General features: G+C 43.7%; 1 protein-coding gene across 4 annotated transcripts in view; it reads right to left on the reverse strand.

The window, feature by feature from the left end:
- Positions 1–27,716, reverse strand: part of SMG6 (SMG6 nonsense mediated mRNA decay factor) — a 243,348-nt gene that overhangs the window by 25,005 nt on the left and 190,627 nt on the right. The window lies entirely within an intron of this gene.

Consider the following 27,716-nt stretch of genomic DNA (forward strand, 5'->3'; position numbering starts at 1 on the left):
ATGCCCTTTTCTTCAGCTCTGGCCTCTGGGGTCTTCTCCGTATGAAAGGGCACTCACCAAGGCAGAGGAGGGGCCCTGCTTGATCTGGAACTCGGAAGATGGTGAAAGCCAATCCATGTAGGGAAGCACACTTCAGTGGCCAGACATGCCACAGGGTGGCAGCCCATTCTCATCATCACTGACTCTAGCCCATGCTGAGTGCCCCTGCCCCCCAATGCTTTCTCACTCCACAATGTGAAAGGGAATTCTATGTCTGTATCACAGTTAAGTATGAACTTGGAGTCTGTCTTTGGTTGTTTGCTCCTGTTTTACAGGTGCATTTGTTACTCCTTCACCTGGACAATAACCCCACTGGTGGCAAAGACTACATCTCTTTAGCACTTGTCCTTGGCACCCCTTGCCAGGGAGTGGGGCACATAGGAAGCTCATGGTAGGGACTGACAGGCTCAAGAAAACTTGGCTGGGTATAAGTTGCAGATGAGGCAGGCTTGATCCATATCCTCTAGGACACTGTGGAAATGAGCACCACTCTGCCAGCTGGTGCTACGTGACTCATCTTCTACCACCGTTCCCAGCATAACCTGCTACTCTCCCTGCCTAAGAGTGGTCCCTGCTCACCCTCATTAATGGTCCTGGAATCATTACAGGCCTGAATCTCAGGCTAAGTACTTAAAATACCTCCACTTGAGAGGCTAACCTAAAAAGTGCTCAGCTACCCAGAAAAGAACAGTTGTCTTGAGCTTGGGGTGCCAGGTCCTGGGCTTACACCTCCTTGGAGGAGGAAGGAAGCTCTCCTTGGACCAGGGCAGGTAACCATGGATTCCATTGCGTGTATTCAAACATGTGATGAGGAAGGCTAGAAATACAGAAGCAGGGGCTAAAAGGCATTAAAGAACAGAGCTGAAATGAGTAATAGCCTGGCAGGCAGCACGCACAGTGGCCTCCCTGCATCCCCAGCCTCACACTTGCAGAGGAAACTTCTGCATTTCCACAAGACTGCCAGTTTCCTCTCTGTGGTCTAATTTTAACCACCTTGTCGTTACAGTGTGTGTCAGCCACCTGACCCCACTATGACCTCTGACCTTATGCCCCAGCTACTGCTTGCACTATGGAGAATTATGTAATGGGTCCAGGACTTTCCTTTTTGGTGTAAGGCTGCTACTGCTGAATGGTAAGGAGGTGGGGGCTAAGGAATGGGAGGAGGGCAGAGAAAAAGCTTGCCAGGGTCCTTGGCACCACCTGGATGATGAGAGGTTATGCTGGCGCTGCTGCAATGTGCAGCAGAAATCTTCCCAGAAGAGGAGAGTGTGCCCATGGGTGTGTGCGTGCTGACAGGAGGGCAGGAAAGTTCCCGCTGTTAGAGCATAGGCTGGGTGGCATACCGAATGTCTCAGGAAGTGTGTGAGTCCTGGCCAAGAGGGAGAAAGGCCACATGTGTGTATGTGAGACTCCTGGAGATGGGGATTTCCAGGGCACAGCAGGACCTAGGGATGCAGACATCCTGAGCCTGCTTGTAGCACATCCTCAGAGGATCAGTGGGAATTATCATTCAGAGGGACTCAAAAGCAAAATGAAATGCCCCCCCCCCCCCCCTTTGACATTTCACTCATTTAGAAGGCACCTGGTTTCCCTGGAGATTTTGTTTACTATGGCCATTAGTTGTTTCCCTAGGGCAAGGGCACTCCTGGCTGATTCACAAAAGGGCTTTGATCCAGTGGGGTCTCTGAGCTGAAAAGGATTTTACCTGTTTGGAGACAAAAGTCACCCAGCCTTTTAGAAGAGTATCCCTATTCCTTTGCAATCCAACTAGAAAGGGAACAACGAGGGTTGTACACAGTCTCCTTAGGTACCCACAGTGCGCTGGGGAGTGAGAAATGGGGTTCTAGCTATTTGGAAGATGGGGAACTGAGAGGCAGAAAGTATAGGGCTTGACCAGAGGCACAGAGAAGCCTGTCTCCAGCCTGCTGGCCTGTCAGCATTCTGCTTTATGGTAGGAGCAATGAACCTAGAGGGGTGAGGACCACAGTTCTCTTGGCCCTGGAGTTTTACATATTTATGGGAATATTCTCCCAGACAAAGCCTCTACCACTTGAGTCTGGGGGACAGAGGTTTAAATATGGTTAATAAGGGACATCATGATAGAAGAAGCCCTTCAAACAACCCACAAAGAGCCAACTCTGAGATAGTCTTTGGCTGGCCAAGGAGGAATTCCTGGTAGGAGAGGGGTTAAAGCTAGGCTCCCTGCTTGGAGAGGAAGGAGTCCAGATGAAGTCTATGACATAATCCCCACAATAGCTCTTTTCATGAGTACATTTTTCCATTCTATATCAATGAAAAACAGAGAATGTAAGTGGTATGTACACTGTAGCTCTGGGCAAACTCTAGATTCTCTAGAGGGGAAAAAGCTGGGCAGGAGAGTGTTCCTCCCTGGGTTGTTAACAGATTGCACTGGACTGGGGTTAGAGGTGGGGAAAAGGCTGCTGGTAGGGAACAACACCCCAGGAAACCTGGGACCCAGCACCTTCTCAGAGGCAGTCACGGCTCTTCTGGAGGGAGACTCACTGCACAGATTGTCACACAAATCATTCCAGTCAGCTTTGAAAATAAAACTGGGGCTTTAGGTCAGGGAAGAGCTGAAAGAAAGGTACCTAGAGAAAGCCCCTTTCCCTTCTCCTGAAGACCATCTGCGACAGCATGCCCCATCAGTGGGAACTGAAACCTCTAGCTTCAGGGTTCCAGTTATCACCCGGATCATGTCCACACGCAAAGAACCAAGCAGAAAGGAAAACTGAAAGTGAGATGCAGCAAGGCGGTAGAGGAGCCTGACCAGTCCCAGGCTCAGTTCCTTAGAAAGAGAGATAATGTGAGCATGAATGGGGGTTAAATGGAGGCTGGACTTAAGAGGAAGGTTAGGTTTTGAGGAAAGAAGGAAGAACCCTCTAGGCCAAGAGAATAGAGGGAAGGCAGACTGAGTTATCTATCAGGAATACCTTAGGGAACAATAGATAAGCAAAGAATAGAGTTATCTGAAAACTGGTGACTCTCCACAGCAACTCAGCAGAAGACATGTCCTGCTTGGACAGAAATGCCCAGGTAGAAACAGAAAAGATCTAGAAAAAAAAAAAGAAAAAGAAAAAAGAAAAAGAGATCTAAGCTGTTTTAGGGAAGATAGGAGAGGGCAAGGGAGAGAAAAGGAACTGAGCAACAAGCACCAGAGACTGCTGTACTCTGAGATGTAAGATTTGACACACCTCAAAGCAGCCACGGGGAAGGGAGAAAACCCCCAATCTAGCTAGGGAACAGGAGGAGGGGTCAGAGAGCTAAACCAGGCTTCTCTGGATGCAGACTCAAGGGAATGAAGAACTCTTCCATCTTTACTGGGTTCCTGTTTTCTCCATACAGACCTCTTGAAAGGCATGAGCACTATAGTGGTTGGTTAGATTTTGCTAAATTTCTTTTTCTCACTTTTGGTTTGGGGGAATCAGAATTTAAACTTGCATTATCAGCCAGTTCTATTTTTTTTCTGGTCTTAAAAAGTCCTGCTTGCTATTGCTCCTCTGGTTAAAGAGAAAAATCACACGGGTTTTCCCCTACAAACTCAAGTTTACAGGTTGTTTTTCTTGTTTCTCTAAATGCAGTCAATTATTCTCACATTTGTTGAAACCTTCAATCAAACTTTACAGCTTGTTAATTTTACAGAATGTCCTTAGAGCAAATAAGATGCAGACAGGAAAGTGAAGTCTTGCTGAGATTATTAAGAAATCTTAAAATAGCCTACAACTCCACCACCAAGACTGGTAAAATACAATCTGTTTGGCTGGTTTCTGAGGTCAATTAGCAATGGGTTAATTATCATCTTCAATGAGCCAACCCTACAGGACTGGCTACAAGAAAATGAACTCAGACTAAAGTGTTTTCACAAACCGGGAACCTCTAGCTATGCACGACTCACTCTCACAGGCGACTGAAGGGTGGGTAGGACAATTCTGTAGTGGCCAAGGGTGGGTCAGCCTAAGAGGCCTGCCAATGAGAGTTCAGACACAGGGAATCCTCTGGAGCTGGGAGGACAGAGGAAATGGTTTATTCACATTCCTAGGGGGAGGGGCTTCCAGGCGGGAGGCCGACTCCAAAGGCAGGAGGGAAGGATGAACAATCACTCTGAAGACAGAGTTAATAGTTTACAATCTGGAGACAGACACTAGCAGTCTACCTGAATCAGAACAAACTGGAACTGACTTGTGAGAGAGAGGGGTCAGAAGGAAAGAAGAGACAGGCCCTTGTGCCAGATGCACATCCTAGGCACACTGTCCAAGGAGGTTGATTCAATCAGCACTTCACTCTTTCCCTGTCCCTGCTGCAGCAGGACCTCATTTCTATTCAAGACAGCTAAGCATAGGTCTCTGCCTCAGTCCCCTTTGATGCCAATGTCCAGGCCCTGTCCTCCCTAATTCTATGGTTGGTCTGTGCCAGCTGAGAGGTCAATGGGTCACAAGATGAAATGGTAACATCACTGGCAGTCACGCTATTCCACGTGGCTGATTCCAACAGCTGTGTTTCCTTCTTAGCAGAGGCACTGTGGGCCATTACCAATCAGCTGGCAATGCAGAGATGCCTCTTCAGAGTGGTATGGCAGCCTGCTCGTGCCACCCATATCCCGTGTCTGTCCCATATCCCATGTCTGTATGTGTGTGTACACGCGGGTACACACACACTAGCCTTAAGTTTTCTAGAGAGAGGGGTGTAAGAACTGGCAAATGGTTAGATGGGAAGACTTTAGGGTGGGAGGAGAGAATATGCCAATAGTTTCATTGAAGATTCCAAAAGGTACAGGTACTTGGCTACTGAGAGGGAGAGTATGTTCACACTGAAGAGAGTTGGAAGAAAAGAGGAGTTGTGGAGCACACCCTGGCAGTGAGAAGGTAGGTATAGCAGGAAAAATGGGTCCACTCTGGAAGAGGCAAATTGAGGTAATACAAGGAGTCGGGTTTCATAGACAGGCTATAAGACTTAAACCTGAGTTCAAGTCTTAACTGCCAATTCCTAGCTGTGTTTCCTTAGACTACTTAATGCCTCTGAGCCACTATTTGCTTAACCTGTTGTGAGGCTTAAAAGAGATAATGCATATCAAATATTTAGCAAGCTGCTTAGGTCCAAAAAGTGTTCAATAAACAAGTGGTTGTTATTTCTCTTCTTTTCTTTTTATCCTCACCCGAGGACATTTTTCGATATTTTGTTCAGATAGAGTGGGAGGGAGAGAGAGAGAAAAATCGACGTGAAAGGGACACATTGAGTGGTTGCCACCCACAAAACCCAACCAGAGCCAGGGACAAACTGCAACCGAGGCATGTTCCCTTAGCAGGAACCGAACCTGGGTCTCTCCAGACCGCAGGCCAACGCTCTAACAACTGAGCCAAACCGGCCAGGGTTGTTATTCCTTTTCTTCCTTGCTGCCTCACTCTGCTCAGAGGTGGGAGGAGCACTCTGTCTAATACCATTGAGGTATGTGGAAGCCAGATTCAAAGGTAAGAAAGGAAGCATGGGGCTGGCACACAGCCTAGGGCTGAGGGGAGAGGCCCTGGAATGCTCACCTGGATGCTGAAGCTGCTGAAATATTTTATTCAGAGCTAAGGTGTTGGATCCAGGCTGCTGGGCAGACCACTTGGTGGAAGAAACGCCAGCCTCTCTCTAGCTGTCCCTCTTCCTAATTCTCTTAAACAATTCCTGGACTTAACCAGAGGCATATGTGCATTCTACAAGGCTCTGGAGAGGCCCTAAGGGTCTGGGCTTTAGGACAAGCATGCCACCAATGCACACATCAGAAATAAAATCCTCTAGTGAACATCACAATTGTCTTGCTCATCTGGTCCCTGCATACTGGCGGGTAAGGGGCTTTGTCTTTGTTAATGGTGTCCTCCTTAAATAAGACCCTGCTGTATCCTTGCTCCAGGTTTCTCAATACAAGAGAAATGAGTCCGGCTGGTGTGGCTCAATGGCTGAGCATAAACCCATGCACCAAGAGGTCAGTGGTTCAATTCTTGGTTAGGACACATGGCCAGGTTGTGGGCCTGATCCCCAATGGGGGGCATGCAGGAGGCGGCCAATTGATGGTCTCTCTCACTGATGTTTCTATCTCTCTCTCCCTCTTACTCTAAAATCAATAAAGAAAAAAAAATTAAAAAAAAAAGAGAAACAATAAAAAAAAAGAGAAACAATGAGGTATTTTTCTACCCACCTGTATTTCCTGAACTTGGACATTTTGAACAAAGCCAGAGTATAGCATGCTCTTCTTGAACTGTTCCCTCACGGAAAGAAACTGTTCTCTTCGAGAGCTCTGAGCTCCGGCTGTACAAGCAAGGTACGTTCTTAACAGTGAGCGCGTCACAGAGAGCAAACTATAGGCAGTGGCAGCTCGGGCTGCAGTCCAATTGGCTTCTCCTGCAGAGTGCTCTGAGAGTAGCCACCCAAATTGGCAGGGGTTAGGGGAGGATACTGGCACTGCCAACACAAGCCTTTCAGGTCTGGCTGGCTTCAGCGGGACTGAAACTTGGAACACAGGCGCTGGGGCCCTCACTTACTGAACCAGCAGGGGAGGCTACAAGCTCAGCCCCTGGGGATGCAAGTCCTTGCATCTGTCTCAGTCTGCAAACATCCACATGCAGTCTGTTTCTATACTGCCAATTAGTTCTGGGCCCGGAGCACTGTATCTTGGGCTCTGGTTGCTTTGAGCCACATTCTTATTTGCCCTCTAGACAGGCAGGATCAGGAGACCACCCCTTAGGTTTACGTTCAGGCTCCTTCACCAGATTTGTTCCTGGTTTTATTTTATGTGTGTGGAAGATGCCCTTTCTGAGACATCAGAAGCATTCAACACATTTAATCAATATTCAATTCAACAAGTATTTACAAGGTGCCTAATATGTGCACTAGACACTATTCTAGTCCCTGAGGATTCAGTAGAGAAAAAAGCAAAGTCCTGTGGCTCTACCGTGGGGAAATGGGGGTGGGGTATAGTTACATTCATACCTTGTATCAAAGGGAAATAACGCCTCCCCCATCACCCCTACATTACCTAAAGCTCTCAGGAGGGCAGAATTCTCATTCCTCTTCCCCGAGGGGAAGAAAAATTCCTTGTAGAGACCTGCACACTGCTCCTTTATCCTTTTTAGGCAGAAGGGTCCTGAGGAAGTCAGGAGGGGGAATTCCCTTGGGCTTAGCCTTACTATAAAATGAAATCCCAACCTTTCTCAATGTTTTTCAGGATCTGGGCCAGCCCTCTACCCACCCCCAACCCCTTGTATATTACCACTTACACTTGTTATTCTTCCCTAATCCTCAACTCCAGGCTCCAGGCAACCCTGTTTGATATTCCCCTGCATGCCATTTGCTCCATGCACCTCTGAGACTTCACAGACTATTCCCCCAACCTATAGTGACTTTACCTTTGTGCAATCAACTCATCCCCTTATCTTCCTTTAAGTTTGATAAAAAGCTTTCTTTTCAAGAAAACTTTGTCTAGCCTGCCAGTCAGTCCACTATTATGTGACAGGGACTCTGCTAGACATCCTGGGCACACAAGAGAGAACAAGGCAGATGCAGTCCTTGATTCCACAGACTTTTCAGTCCAGAGAGGGAATCCACAGTAACCTGAGACTAACCTCTTCCAAATGCAGTTGTCCCTTCAGCTCCTTCTCTGACCTCATTAGCAGCGCTCAACATCTGTATCACTCATATGCCACGAAGTGAGTTGCTGATCATTCAGAGCCACACTAGAGCCTCCATGATATCACCTCTCAGTGATCCAACCCTTTCCCAAATATTTCAAGTGGGAAGAATCTAAGACCCTGGGGAGGGGCTTCTGAAACCACCATTACTTAATGTTTAAGAAACAAATAAGTAATTTATATTATTACCTACTTAACAGATTTTTCTCCCCTGTTAACTTTCAGTCCAGACCATGCTGTATGAGATCTGTTACTGCCCTGAATCTACAAGGGGGCTCATTTCCTACCAGGGAACCCATTCCAGTTTTGGACTTTTCTAATTGGTAGAAATGTCTGTCTCTTTTAAGCCCATTATCTGCCTCCCAGTACTTCCAATTTTGTTCTCTGAGGCCACATAAAAAAAAACTAATTCTGCTTTACATGTCTGGCCTCGAATTATTTGAAGTCTGCTGTGTTATACCTTCTCTGGGCTAAATAGTCCCACTTCCTCCAACTGTCCCTCACTTCAACTGTCTCCTAAACATCCTGCTTACATATTTTTCACTAAAACTTTCACTAAGACTATCGTGTCTCCTACAATGAGTGCCCACATGTGATCTGGTAGCATAGAACAGAACGGAACATCTCCTCCTTGTTCCGTCTGGATATCTTGATTCCATGAATATGCTAAAGCAGCATTGGTTTTGTTGTTCACACCACCTTGCACTAACAACACATTGTGAGCTTTTAATCAACAAATCCCCAAACTGTTTTTTACATATGCAACTAAATAATCTCTCTCCCACTGAGCGCAAGAACTCCACTCGATTCCTTTTTATAACATTCTTCACTGAGGTCTCCCCACACTATAAGAAACCCTATTCGTTAATATTGTGCTGCATTTTATTTGCTATATGCAGTTGACTTTATGGATAAGGTAGGATTATGAATTTATTCTTATTTGTTTGATTTTATCTAGTTATTTATTTATTTCATTATAGCCTATAAAGTTCTCTTTGGATCCTAAATTTGTCATCTGAGAATATATCCCTTCTCAAAAGTTCATGACATCCATTTGATCTGTTGATTTATTTATGCTTCTCAGTATCTTTCTCCCATTAATCTGTCCTATTTTCTCTCATAGGTAAGTTTCCTGAGGGCAGGCACTGTAATTTATATATACACGCACACAAAGAAAACCTACAGCATACACATGGGTATTTGGACATGGAGGACTCATCATGGGAGGCAGATGGCAGCTTCAGGACCTTCGGACAATTCCAGAAGACCTCATGATTACAGAGGGGTGTTAACCACATTGTTTACTCTGTGAATCACGCTCCTTGCGTTGTGTAACACTGACACCTTGGTAAGACTCAGAGATGCTACTTTGTGCTTGGGTGGTGTTCCACATGAAATCTGGGCTCAGTAAATTGGGATAGTTGCTCTTTTGACAAGCTGCCTACAGAGTTTTTAGTTTGAAATAAGATACCACAAGAAGCCAAGCTTTGGGCACATCACACCTTGCCCTAAGTGGAGGCTGTTGCCCCAGGGCAAGGTATAACACATCTTAGCAAGAGGTGAGACTTATACTCTTCAAAGCACTGGTGTTATGCTCTTGGAAAAATTACACCTGTATCTTGAGACTACCAACAGCAAATCAAAACTATGAAAAATATAAAAAATACAGAAATTGTCTGAGGTTAGGGCTGAGATACAAGGCTACTTTAAGTTGCATTTTCAGGTCCTACATCTAGAGTCCTGAATATCAAATGTGGCTGACAGTGCCTCACAGTCGGAGACAAGACAAGCTTTGCTAACTAAAGTCTATTCACAGTTTGAGATGAAGTATAAATAAGGTCAATATGTGGCACATAGAAGAAGCTAAATAAGTATTAGTTCACTTTCTTCAAAACACTATAAAACATTTTTTTTCAAAACACCTGAATCAGAATCATACAGTGAGCTTGTTAAAAATGAATATATTCCTGGGCCCAGCTGGTGTGTCTCAGTGGTTGAGCGTTGACCCATGCACCAAGAGGTCGCCTGTTCAATTCCCAGTCAGGGCACATGCCCAGGTTGTGGGCCTGATCCCCAATGGGGGACACGCAGGAGGTGGCCAATCGATGTTCTCTCTCATTTATGTTTTTATCTCTCTCTTCCTCTCCCTTCCCCTCTCTAAAATCAATAAAGAAAAAAAAAAGAAGATTCCTGGACTCGTCTTTGGACTAAATAAATGAGTATTTCTGGGGACAGGGCCTTGTACCATGTACTTTAAACAAGTCTTCCAGGTACTTATGAACATTGAAGTTTCACAATCATTGCTCTAAATGCTGGAATAGGTGGTCACAATTTTGGTCAATTCTTCAAAATGCAATTCCACTTTAGCTAATGTACAAGAAAATACTATGTGTGTGTATAAAATACTACGTATGCATGTATATATATATGTATGTGTGTGTGTATGTATGTATGTGTGTATATATACACACATATATATAATTAAGCCTTACCTGAGGGTATTTTTTCCATTGAATTTTAGAAAGAGTGGAAGGGAGGGAGGGGGGGAGAGAGAGGGAGACAAACAGAGAGAAACATTGATATGAGAGAGACACAGCAATTGGTTGTCTCCCACACACGCCCCCAACTAGGGCCAGGGATTGAACCTGCAACCCAGGTAAGTGTCCTTGAGCAGGAATTGAACATGTGACTCTTCAATGTGTGGGCCAATGCTCTATCTACTGAGCTATACTGGTCAGGGCCTACCTTATATTTTTTATAGCACTTTTAGGATCTATAAAATCCTCAGCACCCTATGAAGCAATTAACTACAGATGATGATAGAAGTAAGAAAACTGAAACTTGAGTGATTTTAATGGGATGTGAAGCCAGATGCAATGACTTCCTAGTCCAATGTTCTTGCCACCTCAGCAGAGCCGCTTCCTGGGAAAGCACCATTGGGCCTTATAAGGCATAACAACAAACCTGCTGTGTGCTTCACTTGCCCTTAACACTTACCAGTAACAGAATGGCTGCTATATGCCAGGCACCGTGCCAAATGCTTTACATGCACCAACTCATCTAATCTCGACAACCCCATGAGGTAGGTACAGCCGTAATATCAATCTTACAGATGAGGAAATCAAGGCACAGAATTAAGTGACTTGCTCAAGGTTATGCATCCAGTAAGTACAGGAGCTGGAATGTGCCTCTTCTCTTAATCAGCATCCAAATGCCAGAGTTCTCAATAGGTGCCTGTGCTTGGGGCAGAGATGCTCATAATCCCACAAGGGGAAAGATCTGATTTAGTACAGAAATTCACAGGGGCGCAGTCTCACCCTGGCCAGGTAGCTCAGTTGGTTAGAGCACCATTCCAATATGCCAAGGTTGTAGGTTTCCTGGTCAGGGCACGTACAAGAATCAACCATAGCCCTGGACAGTTTTGTTCAGTGGTTAGAGCTTTGGCTCGCAGACCAGAGGGGCTCGGGTTCGGTTTTCACTAAGGGCACGTACGTCGGTTGCAATTTGTCCCCGGCCCTGGTTGAGGTCATGTGGGTGGCAACCATTCAATGTGTCTCTCTCACATCAATGTTTCTCTTTCTCTCTCTTTCCCTCCCTCCTTCCCTGCTACTCTATCTGAAGATAAATGCAAAAAAAAAAAAAAGTCCTCAGATGAGAATTGGAAAAAAAAAAAAAAAAAGAATCAACCAATAGCCCTGGCCGGTTTGGCTTAGCAGTTAAAGCATCAGTCCGTGGACCAATGAGTCTCCAGTTTGATTCCAGTCAAGGGCACACACCTCGGTTGCGGTTCGTTCCAGCCCTGGTCAGGTCGTGCAGGAGGCAACCAGTTGATGTGTCCCTCTCATGTCAATGTTTCTCTCTCTCTCTCCCTCCCTCCCTCCCTCTATCTGATGATAAATGGAAAAATATCCTTGGGTAAGGATTAAAAAAGAAAAAGAATCAACAAATGAGTGCATAAATAAGTGGAACAACAAACTGATATTTACATAAATAAATAAATACATAAATAAATAAAACACAAAACAAAAATCAAAGAGGGGCAGTTTCTTGTTGCTGATTTCTGAAGACTAAACTCCTTCTGCACTGAGTATACTCTTGGGCAGCTGACATGCCACAGGTCCGGGGAAAGCAGGGTCTAGCAAGGGTGGGGAACCTTTTTACTGCCAAGGGCCATTTGGATATTTATAACATCATTCACAAGCCATACAAAATTATCAACTTAAAAATTAGCCGGCTATATTTGGTCAGGCTAATTTGGTGAGGTGTGTGATATGGGCCAGACATTGCCCACCCCTGGTAGAGGAAAGTTCACTTCATGCTCTCCTGAAAGTTACTGAACCTTGTTTGTAAAATGCAGATGATTCTGAAGATCTCTTTCTATTCTTAAAGGTTTCTGATTCTGGGAAGTCATCTTGGAAAGGAGGAGAGGAAAGACAGTTCAGTTCTGCAATTGACCTTGATGGAGGAGCTCAGCTCTGTCACAGGGGGTAGTGCCAAGAGCTTGGCTTGGCCTTTTTGGAAAGGCTGATGATTCAGAATCTGAACTAATAGTGAGGCTGTGAGGCTGGAGACAATTCCTGATGGAAAAAGGTGGTATAGGTTCTTCTCATATGATAAGCCACTACAGAAGACTTGGAAGGTTTTATGGAATCATTAGCACAGAGCTCCCCTCTGGCCACAGAGCAGAGGAAGAAACAGCAGATCAGTTTATAAAGCTCCAGAGTGGAAAATTTCTGTTGGTGTCCAAACTAAGTTTTTGGCTTTCTGTAAGGGTTGGAAAGACTTGTACTGATGTTTTAATCACCTGTTTAGTGTTCTGAAGCCTCTTGTCAGAGGCCTCACCGAGCTGCTCCAGCAGGCAGTGGGGAGCTGCTGGCTCACGCACCGTGCTTTTTGTGAGCCTTTTCTTTCCCATGGCCATCTCCAACACCCTGGAGCTCCCTCCAGGCCACTTGGAGGGCATGAGCCAAACCTGTGAGTCCCATAGGAGGCTGAGGACAAGCTCTCTGGCTAATTTCTCACCAGATCTGAAGCCAGGAAAGGCTCTTTAAGAATATCCAAGGTGCAAAGACGTAAAGAGCAGTCTGGAAACCGGTCTGCCAGCAACACCTGTGTAGAAGGCAAACAGGCTTGCCTTCTAGGAGAACCACCATCTAGTCACTGTAAAGCCCTTGGGTACTGATCGAGTGAAAGAGAATACTGAACAAACTCAGGTTGGGCACGTTCGAGAAAAAGAGTCATGAGCATGCAAGAAGCCCATTACAGAGTTCAGGGTAACGGCAAGTAGAATAAGCCAGCATTTTATTTCCTCTGCAGTTTTCACTGGTCACAGCTTCTTAATGGCTGACATATCCCACTTTACTGGGAAAGCTGTGGTGGCGACGAAGCGGCGACTGATGGTTGCTAGGTATTATGTTATTTCATTTGATTATCAGAGTAATCCTGGGAGACAGAAAGAGGAAGAGAAAACTGAAGCTCTGAGAAAAGAAACATCCAGTAAGTAAGGAAGCTGGGATTTGAACCTAGATTTGTCTTACTCCAAAGGTCTGTACTCAGTCCATTATACTTTGTAGCCTCTTAGGAAGGTAATGATACTTTTGGAGACAGGGACCTACTTTAAGTCCTTTTCACTAAAGGATACTCTCCTCTCACTAGGAGCCCAAAGCCCTACCCCCAGGACAAAATAAACACTTCAGATGAACTTGCATTTAGATGAACACAAATCAAATGGGTGCCTGGCTAAATTACATGCAAGAACAGAGATGCTAACATTAAAAATTTCTCAGAGCACCTGCCCTAAAAGGAGTTATATCATTCAGATTCTTTTAATTTCTCTGGACACAGTGTGGGAAAGACCTCAGCTAATCAGTTGATGAGATGAATGAATATGGGAAACTAGTCACTATTGGATGCCAAGTTAAGACTTCTGTATGAGTGTCCCCAGAAAGTTGTTTGCACTACACAGTCTTGACCTCTGGATGTACTGTAAAGAGTAAGGTCATCAGAGAGCATGGGGGCAAGACAAAGGAAATCAAAGCTTCCTTCTTCCACCTGGCACACAAAGGCTACACAACTCCGTCAATCCAAGAAAATTCATACTGTGCAAACGACAACAGTGTATTGTTCACCTGGCAACCCTTGATCTTGGAGAAAGATATGAAGAAGGTGAAGAAAAAGAATAGTTTACTTTCCTGCCACAGAATTTTCTCTTTCCCTCTCTTTTCTGTTCTTTCCAGGGGAAGCTTCTTCAACTGTCTGCTCTCTGAGAGTTAACTTCCCTTGGTCTGGCTAGACCACTCCACACATGCCACTGTTCTCTGCCCAGTTATGCTTGAGTTTAAGCAGATTAAGCCACCGACATGGCTTCTGATGGAGGACGGGAGAGGGTCTTTCAAGGGAACTCTGCTTACTGAGGAAAAAGAGACTCCTGTAGTAGCAAATGGCACATACTGCCTTTTCTCAGTGACCTCAGAGGAATCTACTTACAGAGGCTACAGTCAGAGAGAGATGGAGGGGAAAGAGAGGAAAACATGACCAGAGAGGTCTTAAGTCCCACAGGATTAACTGTGAGGACAAGGAAAAGGCTGTCTTGTCAGGAGGGCAAAATTAACCAGACCCATCTGATTATAAGAGGGAAGGAGGGTGCTGGGATAATGAATGGGGGCAGAAGCTTATAGACCACTGCATATATGGGGGGAGGAGATGTAGGAGAAAAGTATTTCAAAGCTGATGACAAGGCAGACAGGAAACTTACATGTCCTTGCTGACAGGAAAGAAAGAGTAAAATTCTGGGTCTTCTCTCATCTGCAGGATTTTTAATAGGCGACTGAAGTTCACCCTCTTCCCAAGGATGTGCTGACAGCTGGGAATACTGCCCTTCAGGTCAGGCAAGGCAGGGATCTAGACCTCTCCAGAAGTTCACAAAGAAGTTCAGTAAGGACTCAAACCACGATCCAAAACACAAATGGGACTGCCATTTCCTGTTGGGTTTCCATGCTGTAAAAAAGTGGGGGAGAAATGCCAACTACAAAGTGCTCTGTCTTCTGTGGAAAATGGAGTATGCAATGTATCCGGCTCCAGGTTTTGACTTGTAAATCTAAGTGAGAACTAGTTGCTAGCTGCTGGAGGATTATAGTGTTAAAGAGACATTCCACCACCCAATCTGCCAGCCTTTCTGCTCACTGTCCATGGACTTCTAGGGAGTTGATGACAAAGTTGTCTTGGGCCTGTGTAGGAAGGGCAGCCTCGGGCTTTGGCAGCTCCTTCTGGACCCCATTTCACTGTCCTGTGTTCTTAAACAGCTCTGATGGAATAAGCCATCTGTGAAGGTTATTTAGCTTGGAACTGGAAGAGGGTGAGGATGTGGAAAAAGTAAACTGAGCAGCCAAAGGATAGGGCCAGAGGGGGGGGGAGAGGGGGGGGAGAGAGAGAGAGAGAGAGAGAAAGAGAGAGAGAAGGCAGGTGGCATGTTCATGGGACTATGTGCCAGGGCTGATGGGGTGGGATTGCAGAAAGAAATGGTGCCGAAAGGATGCCAGCACGGGAAGCACTGGAATGGCCAGGGCAGCGTGACTTCGTTTCCAAGGTGGTATTTCGCTATTCTCCTCCAAGAGAACATAGATTCTCACTTGAGGGTTTTCATTATAAGAGAATCCTAGAATAATGTCTTGCCTTCTGAAAGCTACCCAAATGCTGCCTAATTTCTTGCTGGATTTGAATCATAGCCTAAAAGGTAAATCTAACAAGTGTGTGTATGTGTTTCTTTTCAAACATCCAAAGCCACAGATAATAGCAACAACTGAAAGGGTAAAAACTGAAGATGGTAGAGAATGAGAAAATCCTTCTGAATTACAGAAAACAACAACAGAAATTATAGGATAATCTGGGAAGATATATGTGAATTTGGTATAAACTGGATTATAACTAGTTGTTTCTTTGCAGTTTTCTTAACTGCCTCCCTTCATTTATTATGAAGAACATACATATTAAGAGAGATTTTATTTTTATAATCTAGGCATTTTCACTTATGTTACCTCATTTAATCCTTATTTAAATATTACGAAGAGACCACTGTCAACCTCATTTTACAGAGAGTAAACTAAAGCCCAGACAGAATAACTTATATGGACCTTTCTTATGACCAGAACAGAGCATAATGAAGACTATGACTTCTATTTATATCAGGGAGATGTATTTTTCTGCAGGTCATTCTAGCAAAATGGTATTAGAGTTGATGGTATCTTATCTGATCCATTTCTGATCACCAAACCTATGTAGTATATCCTCACAGGATTTGAAAAATAAATAAAATGCCACTGTTAGAATATATTTCTGATTCTTTACTAAATCTTTCCAAATTATTAGACCAAGAACAGGGGTAGAGTCAGTAAGCTGGTGACTAGGAATGCTGCTTACTTTACTTCTGAAGCACACACTCAGAATGACATGCAAACAATTACAGTATCTTCCCTTATCCTCGGTTTCACTTCCTGCGGTTTCAGTTACCCTTGGTCAACTGTGGTCCAAAAATATTAAATAAAAAAATTCCAGAAGTAAACAATTCATAAGTTTTAAGTTGTGTGCCATTCTGAGTAGCATGATGAAATCTCATGCTGTCCTGCTATGTCCTGCCTGGGGTGTGAATCATCCCTTTCTTCGTCCAGCATATCCATGCTGGATACCTTACCTGCCTATTATTCACTTAGTAGCTGTCTCAGTTATCAGATTGACTGTCCCAGTATCACAGTGCTTCGGTACAAGTAACCCTTATTTTACTTAATAATGGCTCCAAAGTACAAGAATAGTTTAAACTTTATCATAGGTATGTATGTACAGAAAAAAAGAGTATATATAGGGTTCAGTACGATCCTTACTTTCAGGCATCCACTGGGGGTCTTGAAATGAATCCTCTATGGATAATGAAAGACTACTGTATAAACTAGTTTAAAGTACAGTTTCAGTGCTTCATACTAATAAGAAAGAGAGAGAAAATTTCTTTTTATCCTCACCCGAGTACATTTTTCGATATTTTGTTCAGATAGTGGGAGGGAGAGAGAGAGAAATACCTACGTGAAAGGGACACATCGAGTGGCTGCCACCCACACGACCCAACCAGGGCTGGGGACAAACTGCAACCAAGGTACATGCCCTTAGTGGGAACAGAACCCGGGTCTCTCTAAACCACTGAGCCAAACCGGCCAGGGCGAGAGAGAAAATTTCTGTACCAGTCTGTACTAGGGAAGCCTACACACAGCCTAAACTACTTTAAAAAATTTTTTATTGACAACACAGAGATAAAAGCTGTCACTGAATTCTGTTATTTAGGCTAAAGCTACTCTTGCTGCTGACAGAGCAGAAAAGTTCAATGATAGCATCTCTTCTAGAAGGCACTGAAGATATTATGTCACCTTGGCTTCAAGTGCCAGGCCAAACAGAAGCTGCTCATAAATGTGCAGTTTAAACATACGGCACATGTTAAAAACAAACAAATGGCTAAATTTCAAAAAACTTTAAAGAATCTTCTCACCTCTGGTTTCTAGAACTGCTAGTTCCCCAGCCCTGTTGCCAGTTTCTGGTATGTCCTTCAGCGATATTTATGCATGTACTGCCATGTACAATTAAGTATGGGCTCTTCCTAGACCTTTTATAAAATATATTTATATAAATGGTGATAGACATTGCCATTTAAAAAAATTTGACAGCGTTATTTTAGAGATCATCATTTTGTGAAGCATACTTCATACCAAATGTTAAAGGTCATCAACAATAAGATTCTGGAACAGATCCACAAAACCTAGTATGTTATTGCAACAGTTTCTCTGTGTTGGGAGGAATGGAAGACCTAGCAAAGGCAGCACAAAAAAGCAGATAGGGGCAAATCATTCAAATCCATTATGAGGTCCAAAAGTCTTGGAGTGGTCACCAATAACAGTCCCCTCAACCAGGCAGGATCTCAAATGACAAAAAGCTGGGCAAGAAGGACTGCATTTGCATATTAAAAAAAAAAAGCCCAGCCCTGGCCGGTTTGGCTCAGCAGTTAGAGCTTTGGCCCGCAGATCAGAGAGTCGTGGGTTCAGTTCCCACTAAGGGCATGTACTTTGGTTGCCGTTTGTTCCCGGCCCAGGTTGGGGTCGTGTGGGTGGCAACCACTCAATGTGTCTCTCTCACATCAATGTTTCTTTCTCTCTCACTTTCTCCTTCTCTCTCTCCCGCTCTGTCTGAAGATAAATGCAAAAAAAAGTGTCCTCGGGTGAGGATAAAAGAAAAAAAAAGAGCCCAGCCAGTTTGGCTCAGTGGATTGAGCATCATCCCATGGACTGAGAGGTCCTGGTTCAATTCCTGGTCAGGGCACATTCCTGGGTTGCAGGCTTGATCCCCAGAAGGGGGTGTACAGGAGGCAGCAGATTGATGTTTTTATCTCTCTAAAAAATCAATAAAAACATATTGAAAAAAGAAAAGAATATGAAAAGTATATGTATGTACTCCAGTCTGCATGAAAGAGCTCCTATACTGAAGGGTCTTCAACAAATCTGAAGGCCAGAAACAAACACTGCAACATGAAAATTAAACTGAGTTAATTCCATCACTATGTGTAGGCCAGGTGCCTTGTACATCTGAAGGCTTAGGCACCCCTGCAAGTGCAAGTCCCCCTCTCAGGAACCATATGCAATTACCACAGAATACAAAGTAAAGTATTTGAGGCATTTCATGCTGATCTCACTGTCTGAGGTTCTACTGTATAACAGTACCCTATTCCAGAGCAGAGTGTAAAACTCTTTGCATTCTAGACCGTATTTTCTGAAATATTTTAGGTATTCTACTAAATTAATTCAATAAATATTTATTAAGTAACTGCTATGTGTGGCAGGCTTTATTCAAGGAAGCAGGAATATAGCAATCAATAAAACAATGTTCCTGATGTCGTGGAACTTAATATTCTTGTGAGACGCAGAAACAAATAAGCAAATAAATACAGGGCAAGCAGTGGGAAGTACTATAAATAAAGAAGTAGGGTAAGAGGGATAGAGAGTAACAGGGTGGGGAGAGTATTGCTATTTTATATAAGATGGACAGGAAAAGGCTCTTGGATAACATGCCATTTGATCAGATGAGAAGGAGTGAGCCACAGAGCAGAGAGGGCCTTCTAAGGTAGGCAACTGAAGTGTCAGGGAACCCTTTCTCTCCTAGAAGGGTTTCCCAGCTATGCACAGTGTGAAGAAAGGCGAACAGGATTTTTTAGTCCAGATGAGTGAAAGAAGAGGCCTTTGAGAGTTTATAAAGCTTGCATGGCCTCCATGCAGTTTCTGGATATTTTCCATCACAGATGAGAGTTTTATGTTGAATTTTAAATTGACCACAAATATTTAACTTCACTGGACCACAAATGTAGTATCTTCTCTGTGGCTTAGCTGGCACCAAGTACATACGTATGAATCTCTATATGTCTGCCTGTTATTTAAATTTCTTATAGAAGTGCCAAGGTCTTTAGTTGTGATTTATCCCCTCCCATTCCATATAAGTGGGTCTGAACCTTGATCAGGCCTAATTCTAGTTTTTTTTAAACTGTTTTTCCTGTCACTGATTTTAGAGTGAGAGGAAGGGAGAGGGAGGGAGAGAGAGAGAAATATCAATGAGAGAGAACATTGATTGGCTGCTTCCTGCATGTACCCCTGGGGACTTGGCCCACAACCTGGGCATGTGCCCTGACCAGGAATCGAACTGGTGACCTCTTGGTACATGGGTTGATGTTCAACCACTGAGCCACACAGGCTGGGCAGGCCTAATTCTTGGAGAAAGGGGAGGTATATTTACAATTGAAGCTTAGGGTCTTAGTTAAATTTCCTACTAACAATTTCCTATTTAAAAAATATCACTTGATTCTCTGTTCCAAGATCTTATATTTAAATTACAATGTAAAAATATTTTAAAATTTCTGTTTCTCCACTAGAGAATAAAAAATAAAACTTAGTCCATTTATATACTTTAGCTACATTAAAAAGCAAAACAAACAAAGCCAGTTGTAATAAGCCCCAAACTTTTAAATGTGTACTTATTTATTACTTATTAATTCCTGAGAATTCTAATCAGCATAGCGGTTACAAAGAATATAGGAAATAGTCTCTGCCTCTCAGCTGGATCTTCAACAAGCTAAATTGGGAAAGGGCTCTGGCTGAAGATTCTTAATCCCAGGGTCAGTTTCTCTTCCCCAGTGGCAAGAGAACCATGAGGCATTTAAAAAAAATTATTTATTTTCTTTACTGATTTTAGAGAGAGGAAGGGAGAGGGAGAGAGAGAGAGAGAAATATCAATGAGAGAGAACATCGAATGGCCGCCTCCTGCATGCCCTCCATTGGGCATCAGGCCCACAACCTGAGCATGTGCCCTGATTGGGCATTGAACTGGTGACCTCTTGGTGCATGGGTCAACACTCAATCGCTGAGCCACACCAGCTGGGCACCATGTGGCATTTTTTCTTTTTTATCCTCACCTGAGGACATTTTCCCATTTTTTGTTCAGATAGAGCGGGAGGGAGGGAGAGGGAGAGAGAGAGAGAGAAACATCGACGTGAAAGGGACACACTGAGTGGCTGCCTCCCGCAGGGCCCAACCAGGGCCAGGGACAAACTGCAACCGAGGTACATGCCCTTAGCGGGAACTGAACCCAGGTCTCTTTGGACCGCAGACCGATGCTCTAACTGCTGAGCCAAACCGGCCATGGCCCATGTGGCATTTTTATCAAAAAAAGGCATTCAAAACTATCACTCCTACCCCATTTTGGATACTTGTCATTGACTTACCTTTCTCAGTACAGCTAACTGGGTCTTTGGGCTATGGTTCTACTTATATTCAAACTGCAGGGCTGAAGATGAGAGAGATACCAAGCTGCAGAGTTGAGACTCAAATACAGAAAGACTTAAGGGGTACTTCATGAACACTGGGTTTCCTGAGTTTACAAGACTGGCAGAGCTACTTGTTATGAAGTAACAAGTCATACAGACATAAATCCATGCAAGCGCATTTTAAGAACAATGCTCACCTTAATAAAATGAACAGTAACTTTCAAAGTATTGAACTTGGAAGACTAGACACTCATTTTTTTTTTTAATCCTCACCTGAGAACATTTTTTGATATTTTGTTCAGATAGAGTAGGAGGGAGAGAGAGAGAGAGAGAAATGTCGACGTGAAAGGGACACATCGAGTGGTTGCCACCGCACAACCCAAACCAGGGCCAGAGACAAACTGCAACCAAGGTACGCGCCCTTAGCGGGAACTGAACCCGGGTCTCTCTGGACTGCAGGCCAACGTTCTAACCGCTGAGCCAAAGTGGCCAGGACTAGACACTCATTTTTTAAAAACTAGCACTGACTTGTAATTAGAATGGCTTTAAGTATATGCTTCTAGCTATATGGTCCACCCTTCCAGTTTTCCACTAAAATGACTGGGGTGGGGGGAGATGAAGAAAGCATATATTGGTACTAGGCAACCAAATATCAGAAACTATGAGGAATTTTCTGTAATACAAACTGCAGATAGAACTGGAATGAGGAAAATGAAACTGATGTTAAACCCTTTGCCTGCCTGATAAGTATGTAAATGAGACCATAGCAGCAGTACCCCACCAATACTCTTATCTGGGAGCACCTAAGACATGAACCAAAGTGGGTTATGGCACACTTAGAAGGGCACAACAGGATCCCACCAGGGTATTAGAAGAAACTTAGCAGTTGCTGGCTTACAATTGGTGTCGGTGGCCACATGAGGCAGAAGAAACACGTAGCTGAGACTGGCTTCTAAAACAGATTGTGTTGAACAAAAAAAGCCAGATACAAAGAGTATGTACTATGATTCCACTTATACAGGAGTGGGCAAAAGGAGGTTTACAGTTGTGACTATGCAAAACACAGTTAATAAAGGTACTGTAATGATCATAACCTGCATGTCTTTTTCCATACAAATAACTGTAAACCTAATTTTGTCCACCCCTGTATACAATTCAAAAACAGGCAAAACTGATAATGAATGAGGTTAGAATAATGGCTATCTATGTGAAATGCAGTATTAAGGAGAGGAGGCATAAAGAAGCCTGCTGATGCCCTGGCCAGTTTGGTTCAGCGGTTAAAGCATCAGCCCATGGACCAGTTCCCGCTAAGGGCACTTAGCAGTTTGTCCCCAGCCCCGGTTGTGGTCGTGTGGGTGGCAACCACTTGATGTGTCTCTCATGTCGATGTTTCTCTCTCTCTCTCTCTCTCTCCCTCCCTCCCGCTCTATCTCAAGATAAATGCAAAAATGTCCTTAGGTGAGGATTCAAAAAAAAAAAAGAAGCCTGCTGGGATCTAATCAATATTCTGTATCTTCATTTTATTTTATTATTATTATTATTTTTAAATCCTCACCTGAGGATATTTTTCCATTTATGGTTATCTTCAGATATAGTGAGAGGGTGGGAGGGAGGAAGGGAGAGAAAGGGGGGGGGAGAGAGAGATGGAGAGAAAGAAATATCCATGAGAAAGACATCGACTGGTTGCCTCATGCACCACCCAACCAGAGCGGGGACTGAACCACAACCAAGTTACATGCCCTTGACCGGAATCAAATCTGTGACTCTTTGGTCCATGGGCCGATGCTCTAACCACTGAGCAAAACCGGCCAGGCAATATTATCTTTAACTGGGTGGCAGTTAGCATAAATATAACCACATATTAAAATGTACTGAGCTTAAATGTAAAAGAGCAGTACACATTACTTTATAAAGGTTAAACATCAATAAAAAAGTAAAAGAAAACATTGTAAATTGCATTTCAAATCTAGATTAGGCAGTCATGAGGAAATCATCAGGAAAAACTATAGGTAAGGCAGTAAGCAGCAGTTAAATACAATAGAAAACTGAATCGGTGAAACAGATGACTTGCTTGAGGCTCTTCTACAACACGAGGAAAAAAACCCCAAAACTCCAAAATTTAAAAAGACAGAACCCTAATCTTTTGAAAGATTTTATCTTTATCATTCAAAGTATTACATATGTCCATCCCCCGCCCCCACTCCCTGCCAAACCCTCCTCCCCACTTCCCGCCTTCACCACACTATTGTCTGTGCCATTAATTATGAATATGAGTTCTCTGGTTTCTCTTCCCGCTCCCCATCCCCAACCCCTTCCCTCTGAGGTTTGTCAGTCTGTTCCCTACTTCCATGTCTCTGGATCTATTTTGTTCATCAGCTAATTTTGTTCATGATATTCCACAAAAAAGTGAGATCACATGATACTTGTTTTTCTCCGAATGGCTTATTTGCTCAGCATAATGCTCTCCAAGTCCCTCTATGTTGTCTCAAAAGGTAAGAGAGTTTTCTTTTTTTAAAGCTGCAGGGCCAGCTGTTGTGGTTCAGTGGTTGAGCGTTGACCCATGCACCAACAAGTCACCAGTTTGGTTCCTGGTCAGGGCACATGCCCATGCCCAGGCTGTGAGTCCAATCTTCAGTGGGGGACATGCAGGGGACGGCCAGTTCAATGTTCTCTCTCAACAGTGTTTCTTTCTATCTCTCTCCCCCTCTCCCTTCCACTCTCTCTAAAAAATCAATAAAGGGGAAAAAAAGCTGCATAGTATTCCATTGTGTAAATGTACTACAGCTTTTTTTTTAACCACTCATCTACTGATGGGCACTTAGACTGTTTCCAGATCTTTTAGCTATTGTAAATAGCACTGCTATGAACACAGGGGTGCATATATTCTTTCTGATTGGTGTTTCAGGTTTCTTAGGATATATTCCTAGAAGTGGAATCACTGGGTCAAATGGCAGTTCCATTTTTAATTTTTTGAGGAAACACTACATTGTTTTCCACAGTGGTTTGCACCAGTCTGCATTCCCACCAGCAGTGTACTAGAGTCCCCTTTTCTCCACACCCTCACCAGCACTTGTCCTTTGTTGATGGTAGCTATTCTGGCAGGAATGAAGTGATACCTCATAGTTGTTTTAATTTGCATCTCTTTGATGATTGGTGATAATGAGCATTTTTTCAGATGTCTCCTGGCCATTTGTATGTCCTCTTCGGAGAAGTGTCTATTCAGGTGCTCTGCCAATTTTAAATTGGATTCTTTGTCTTCCTTTTGTTGAGCTGTATGAGTATTTTATATATTCTGGAAATGAACCCCTTACCAGAAGTATCATTGGCAAATGTGTTCTCCCATACAATGGGTTGGTTCCCTTTTTATTTTGATGCTGGTTTCTTTAGCCGTGCAGTAGTTTTTTAGTTTGATCTGTAGTCCCATTGTTTCCTTTCTCTTGCCCTAGGCCAGTGGTTCTCAACCTTCTTAATGATGCAACCCTTTAATACAGTTCCTCATGTTTTGGTGACCCACAACCATAAAATTATTTTCGTTGCTACTTCATAACTGTAATTTTGCTACTGTTACGTCTTAGGCAACCCCTGTGAAAACATTGACAAGAAACATTGACAAGAGAGAACATGGATCGGCCGCCTCCTGCATGCCCCCCACTGGAGATTTGGCCCACAACTTGGGCATGTGCCCTGACTGGAAATCAAACCAGCGACCTCTTGGTGCATGGGTTAACACTCAACCAGTGAGCCACACTGGCCGGGCAGGAACCCTAATCTTTATAAGCTATTCCAGAAAGATTAAGACCGAGAGAAGAGCAATCATTTTAAAAAATGAGAAAGGAAAAAAGAGAAGGAAAAGGAAACTTTCCTAAGTGAGAGAGTAATTCAAAGCCTGAACTTTCTAAAGGCATGCTAAGAAATTCAATAAAAAGAGACTAACATCTTCATTAGGGATGGCAAAAGGTGTTTTTTTGGGGGGGGGGCAGGTGTATTTTATTTTTTAAAAAAATGTGAGGCTTCATCTCTGTCCAATGGGAAAGAGTGCTATGATTAGTTAGTAATGATAGTCTTTTACACATACCTATCAGACAACTACCACTCTTGCCCTTCTACCTAGTTTTGGGGCAAAAAAGTCTGAGGCCAATCAGGAGAGAGAGAGAGAGAGAATGTATAGGATTATTTTTTCTCGTTATCCTTGGAAATTAAAAACTAAACTTCTGGGTCAAGAGAGAGTAAAATCATTTTAATTCTATATAAGTGATGTTAATAGTATTCTGAAACAGTGAAAATAGAAACCATTATTCTTCAAAGAAAAGGTAAACAGTTTAGATACCACAGTGTAAAAACATTTAATGACAATAGGATTGAGATAGTGATTAATCTAGACACTACAGCATGGGATTGAATTACTGGATGTGTAACTTTGGGTAAAGTGCTTAATCTTTTTTGGGTCTCAGTTTCTTTATCTGTAAAATGGGGATAATAACACTACTTATCCTGGGTAGAATTGTTGTGAAGATTAAATAATGGCAGATTATAAGCCTTTAATAAACAGCTATTGCCTATCTCACTGATATCTATAAAAACGAAGAAACTGGGCCCTGGCCAGATAGATAGCTCAGTGGGTTAAAGCACTGTCCCGATATGCCAAGGTTTCAGGTCTGATCCCCAGTCAAGGCACATTCAAGAATCAATCAATAAATGCATAAATAAATGGAACAACAAATTAATCTCTCTCTCAATTAAAAAAAAAACCTAAGAAATTGGAAGAGTGGTGAGAGAAGAAGAAAGTAGAGTATCCTACATTTATGCAAGGGTAGGTGTAGCAGAAACTACTAATTGTTTCCCATTATTTGTTCTTCTCTTCCTCTGTAATAGAAAACTCTTTATTTTAGCTGTGACTATGACTACCCAGAATAAAAATATATCTGTCTACAATGCAGCAAGGTTTGGCTACGAGAATGTAGGCAGAAGTGTGTATGAACTCCCAGCATAGGTCCTGAGAGGAGTGTCTTAAAAATTACAAAAAACAAATTACATTCCTTCTTTAACTGTTTCTTCTCCTCTTAGGCTTGTATGCAGATGAAATGGCCGACATTCCAAAAGCTATCCTAGATGATGAAGGGTCCTTGGAAATAAAAGCCAAGTACAGCAGAACAACAAAACAGAAAGAACCTTTGTCTGTGACACCACTGAGTGCCAAATCAGAAAATCTCTGGGTTGTTTCATTTGACAGGGAAATCTATTTCTACCTTATAAAAATTACTGTTATTTTAAGATTTTCTGTTTCTTGCAGCTGAACCCAATCTTAACTAAAATGAGAAACAATTATATTCTGTTTAATTCTTCTATTGGGAGAGATTTCCAGTCAAGATGGTGGCGTAGGTAGTTGCGGTCCTCGCCTACTCTCACAACATCAAAATTACAACTAAACTACAGAACAAACATCCTTCAGAACCACCTGACATCGAGCTGAATGGAAGTTCTACAACTACAAAATTAAAGAAGAAGCCACATTGAGACTGGTAGGAGGGGCGGAGGCTAGGACCAGCTGGTACCACACCCACATTAAAAATCTGGAAGGCGACCTGGCCAGTGTGGCTCAGTGGTTGAGCGTTGACCCATGCACCAAGAGGTCACCGGTTCGATTCCAGGTCAGGGCACATGCCCAGGTTGTGGGTCAAATCCCCAGTAGGGAGCATATAGGAAGTAGCCCATCAATGTTCTCTCTCACTGATATTTCTTTCTCTCTCTCATCAATGTTTGTCTCTCTCTCTCCCTCTCCTTTCCTTTCCTCTCTAAAATCAATAAAGAGAAAAAAAAATACAGCACTATTTAAAAAAAAAAAAATTCAGGAGGGCTACCTTGGCTGTGAAGGTCCTCCCTGAGGAATGAGGGGTCCCCCTCCCATAGCAGGTACCCAGCTCAGGGTTCCAGTGCCAGGAAGAGAAGACTAAATGACTTCTGGCTGTAAAAACCAGTGGGAACTGAGGCTGCTGGAGCTCCAGGCAGTTCCTCTTAAAGGGTTTGCAGGGATTTACTGTGACTTGCTCTCTCTGAGCTCCAGCAATGAGGAGAGGCAGCTTGAGAGGCGCCGGAGACATACGGGGAAGAACTGAGTTGTCTGGCAATGGGGTGAGAGCTGGAGAGGCAGCTTTCTCCCAGACTGAGGAGCTGGTGGAGGCCTTTGTTCCTTTGGTGAGCCCTTCCCCTACGAGGCCAGCAGACTTTCACCATAACTGGGACTCTAGCAACCTGGGTCACACTCTTTGCCCTGCCCTGGTGATTCCCTGAGGCCCTGCCCCACCCAACTTTTGGGTCCACCCAAGCTTTTTCCAGTAGCTTTACCACAGGACTGGCCTGCTTTGGCTCCTGCTTCAAATTTTCCTAAATTCTCTCAAACAAGCAGCATCTTGCTAAGTGGCCCCAGGCCTGGCACTAGAAGCAGCCAGCCTTGGTTCACAGCTGAGCTTTGCCTAGGCATCTCCAAGCCCAGTACAAGCAGCAGCCATTGGCAGATCACTTTGTAGCTTATGCCTGGTGGCCCCAGGTAGAACACAGGCAGTGGCTGACCTTGCCCCAGAGCCAGCACACCTAGCAGACAGCTTCAGACCACGTGGAATCACTACCACCCAACCACCTCCACAAGTGACACACTCAAGGAATGGACTCAGTGGGTACCAGAGCCCCTACTGAAGTAAATCTTGCTCTGTGTGGTGGGCCCCTGCACAGCTGATCATTCAAGGTAGTCAGAGGTCGGTGGTTAGTGGGCACAGCTAGTCCTTGCAGCTGATCAGCCTGAGTAAAACCCTCCCATTGACATACCAGCAGCAATCAAGACTCAATTACAACATAAGGGTATAAAGTCCACATGAGGGGTACACTTTGACGGCCCAGCTAGGTGACCAGGGAGGCTGTGCCACTGAACCCTACAGGACACCTACCACAGCAGGTCACCCTAGGAACCCTAGGAAACATAGCAACTCTACCTAATACCTAAAAACAAACACAGGAAGGCATTCAAAATGAGGAGACAAAGAAACATGTCTCAAATGAAAGAAAAGAACAAAACTCCAGGAAAATAACTAAATGAAACGGAGGTAAGCAATCTAATAGATGCAGAGTTCAAAACACTGCTTATAAGGGTGCTCAATGAACTTAGT

This window comes from Molossus molossus, unplaced genomic scaffold (genome assembly GCF_014108415.1).
Source record: "Molossus molossus isolate mMolMol1 unplaced genomic scaffold, mMolMol1.p scaffold_m16_p_19, whole genome shotgun sequence".
NCBI classification, from domain to species: domain Eukaryota; kingdom Metazoa; phylum Chordata; class Mammalia; order Chiroptera; family Molossidae; genus Molossus; species Molossus molossus.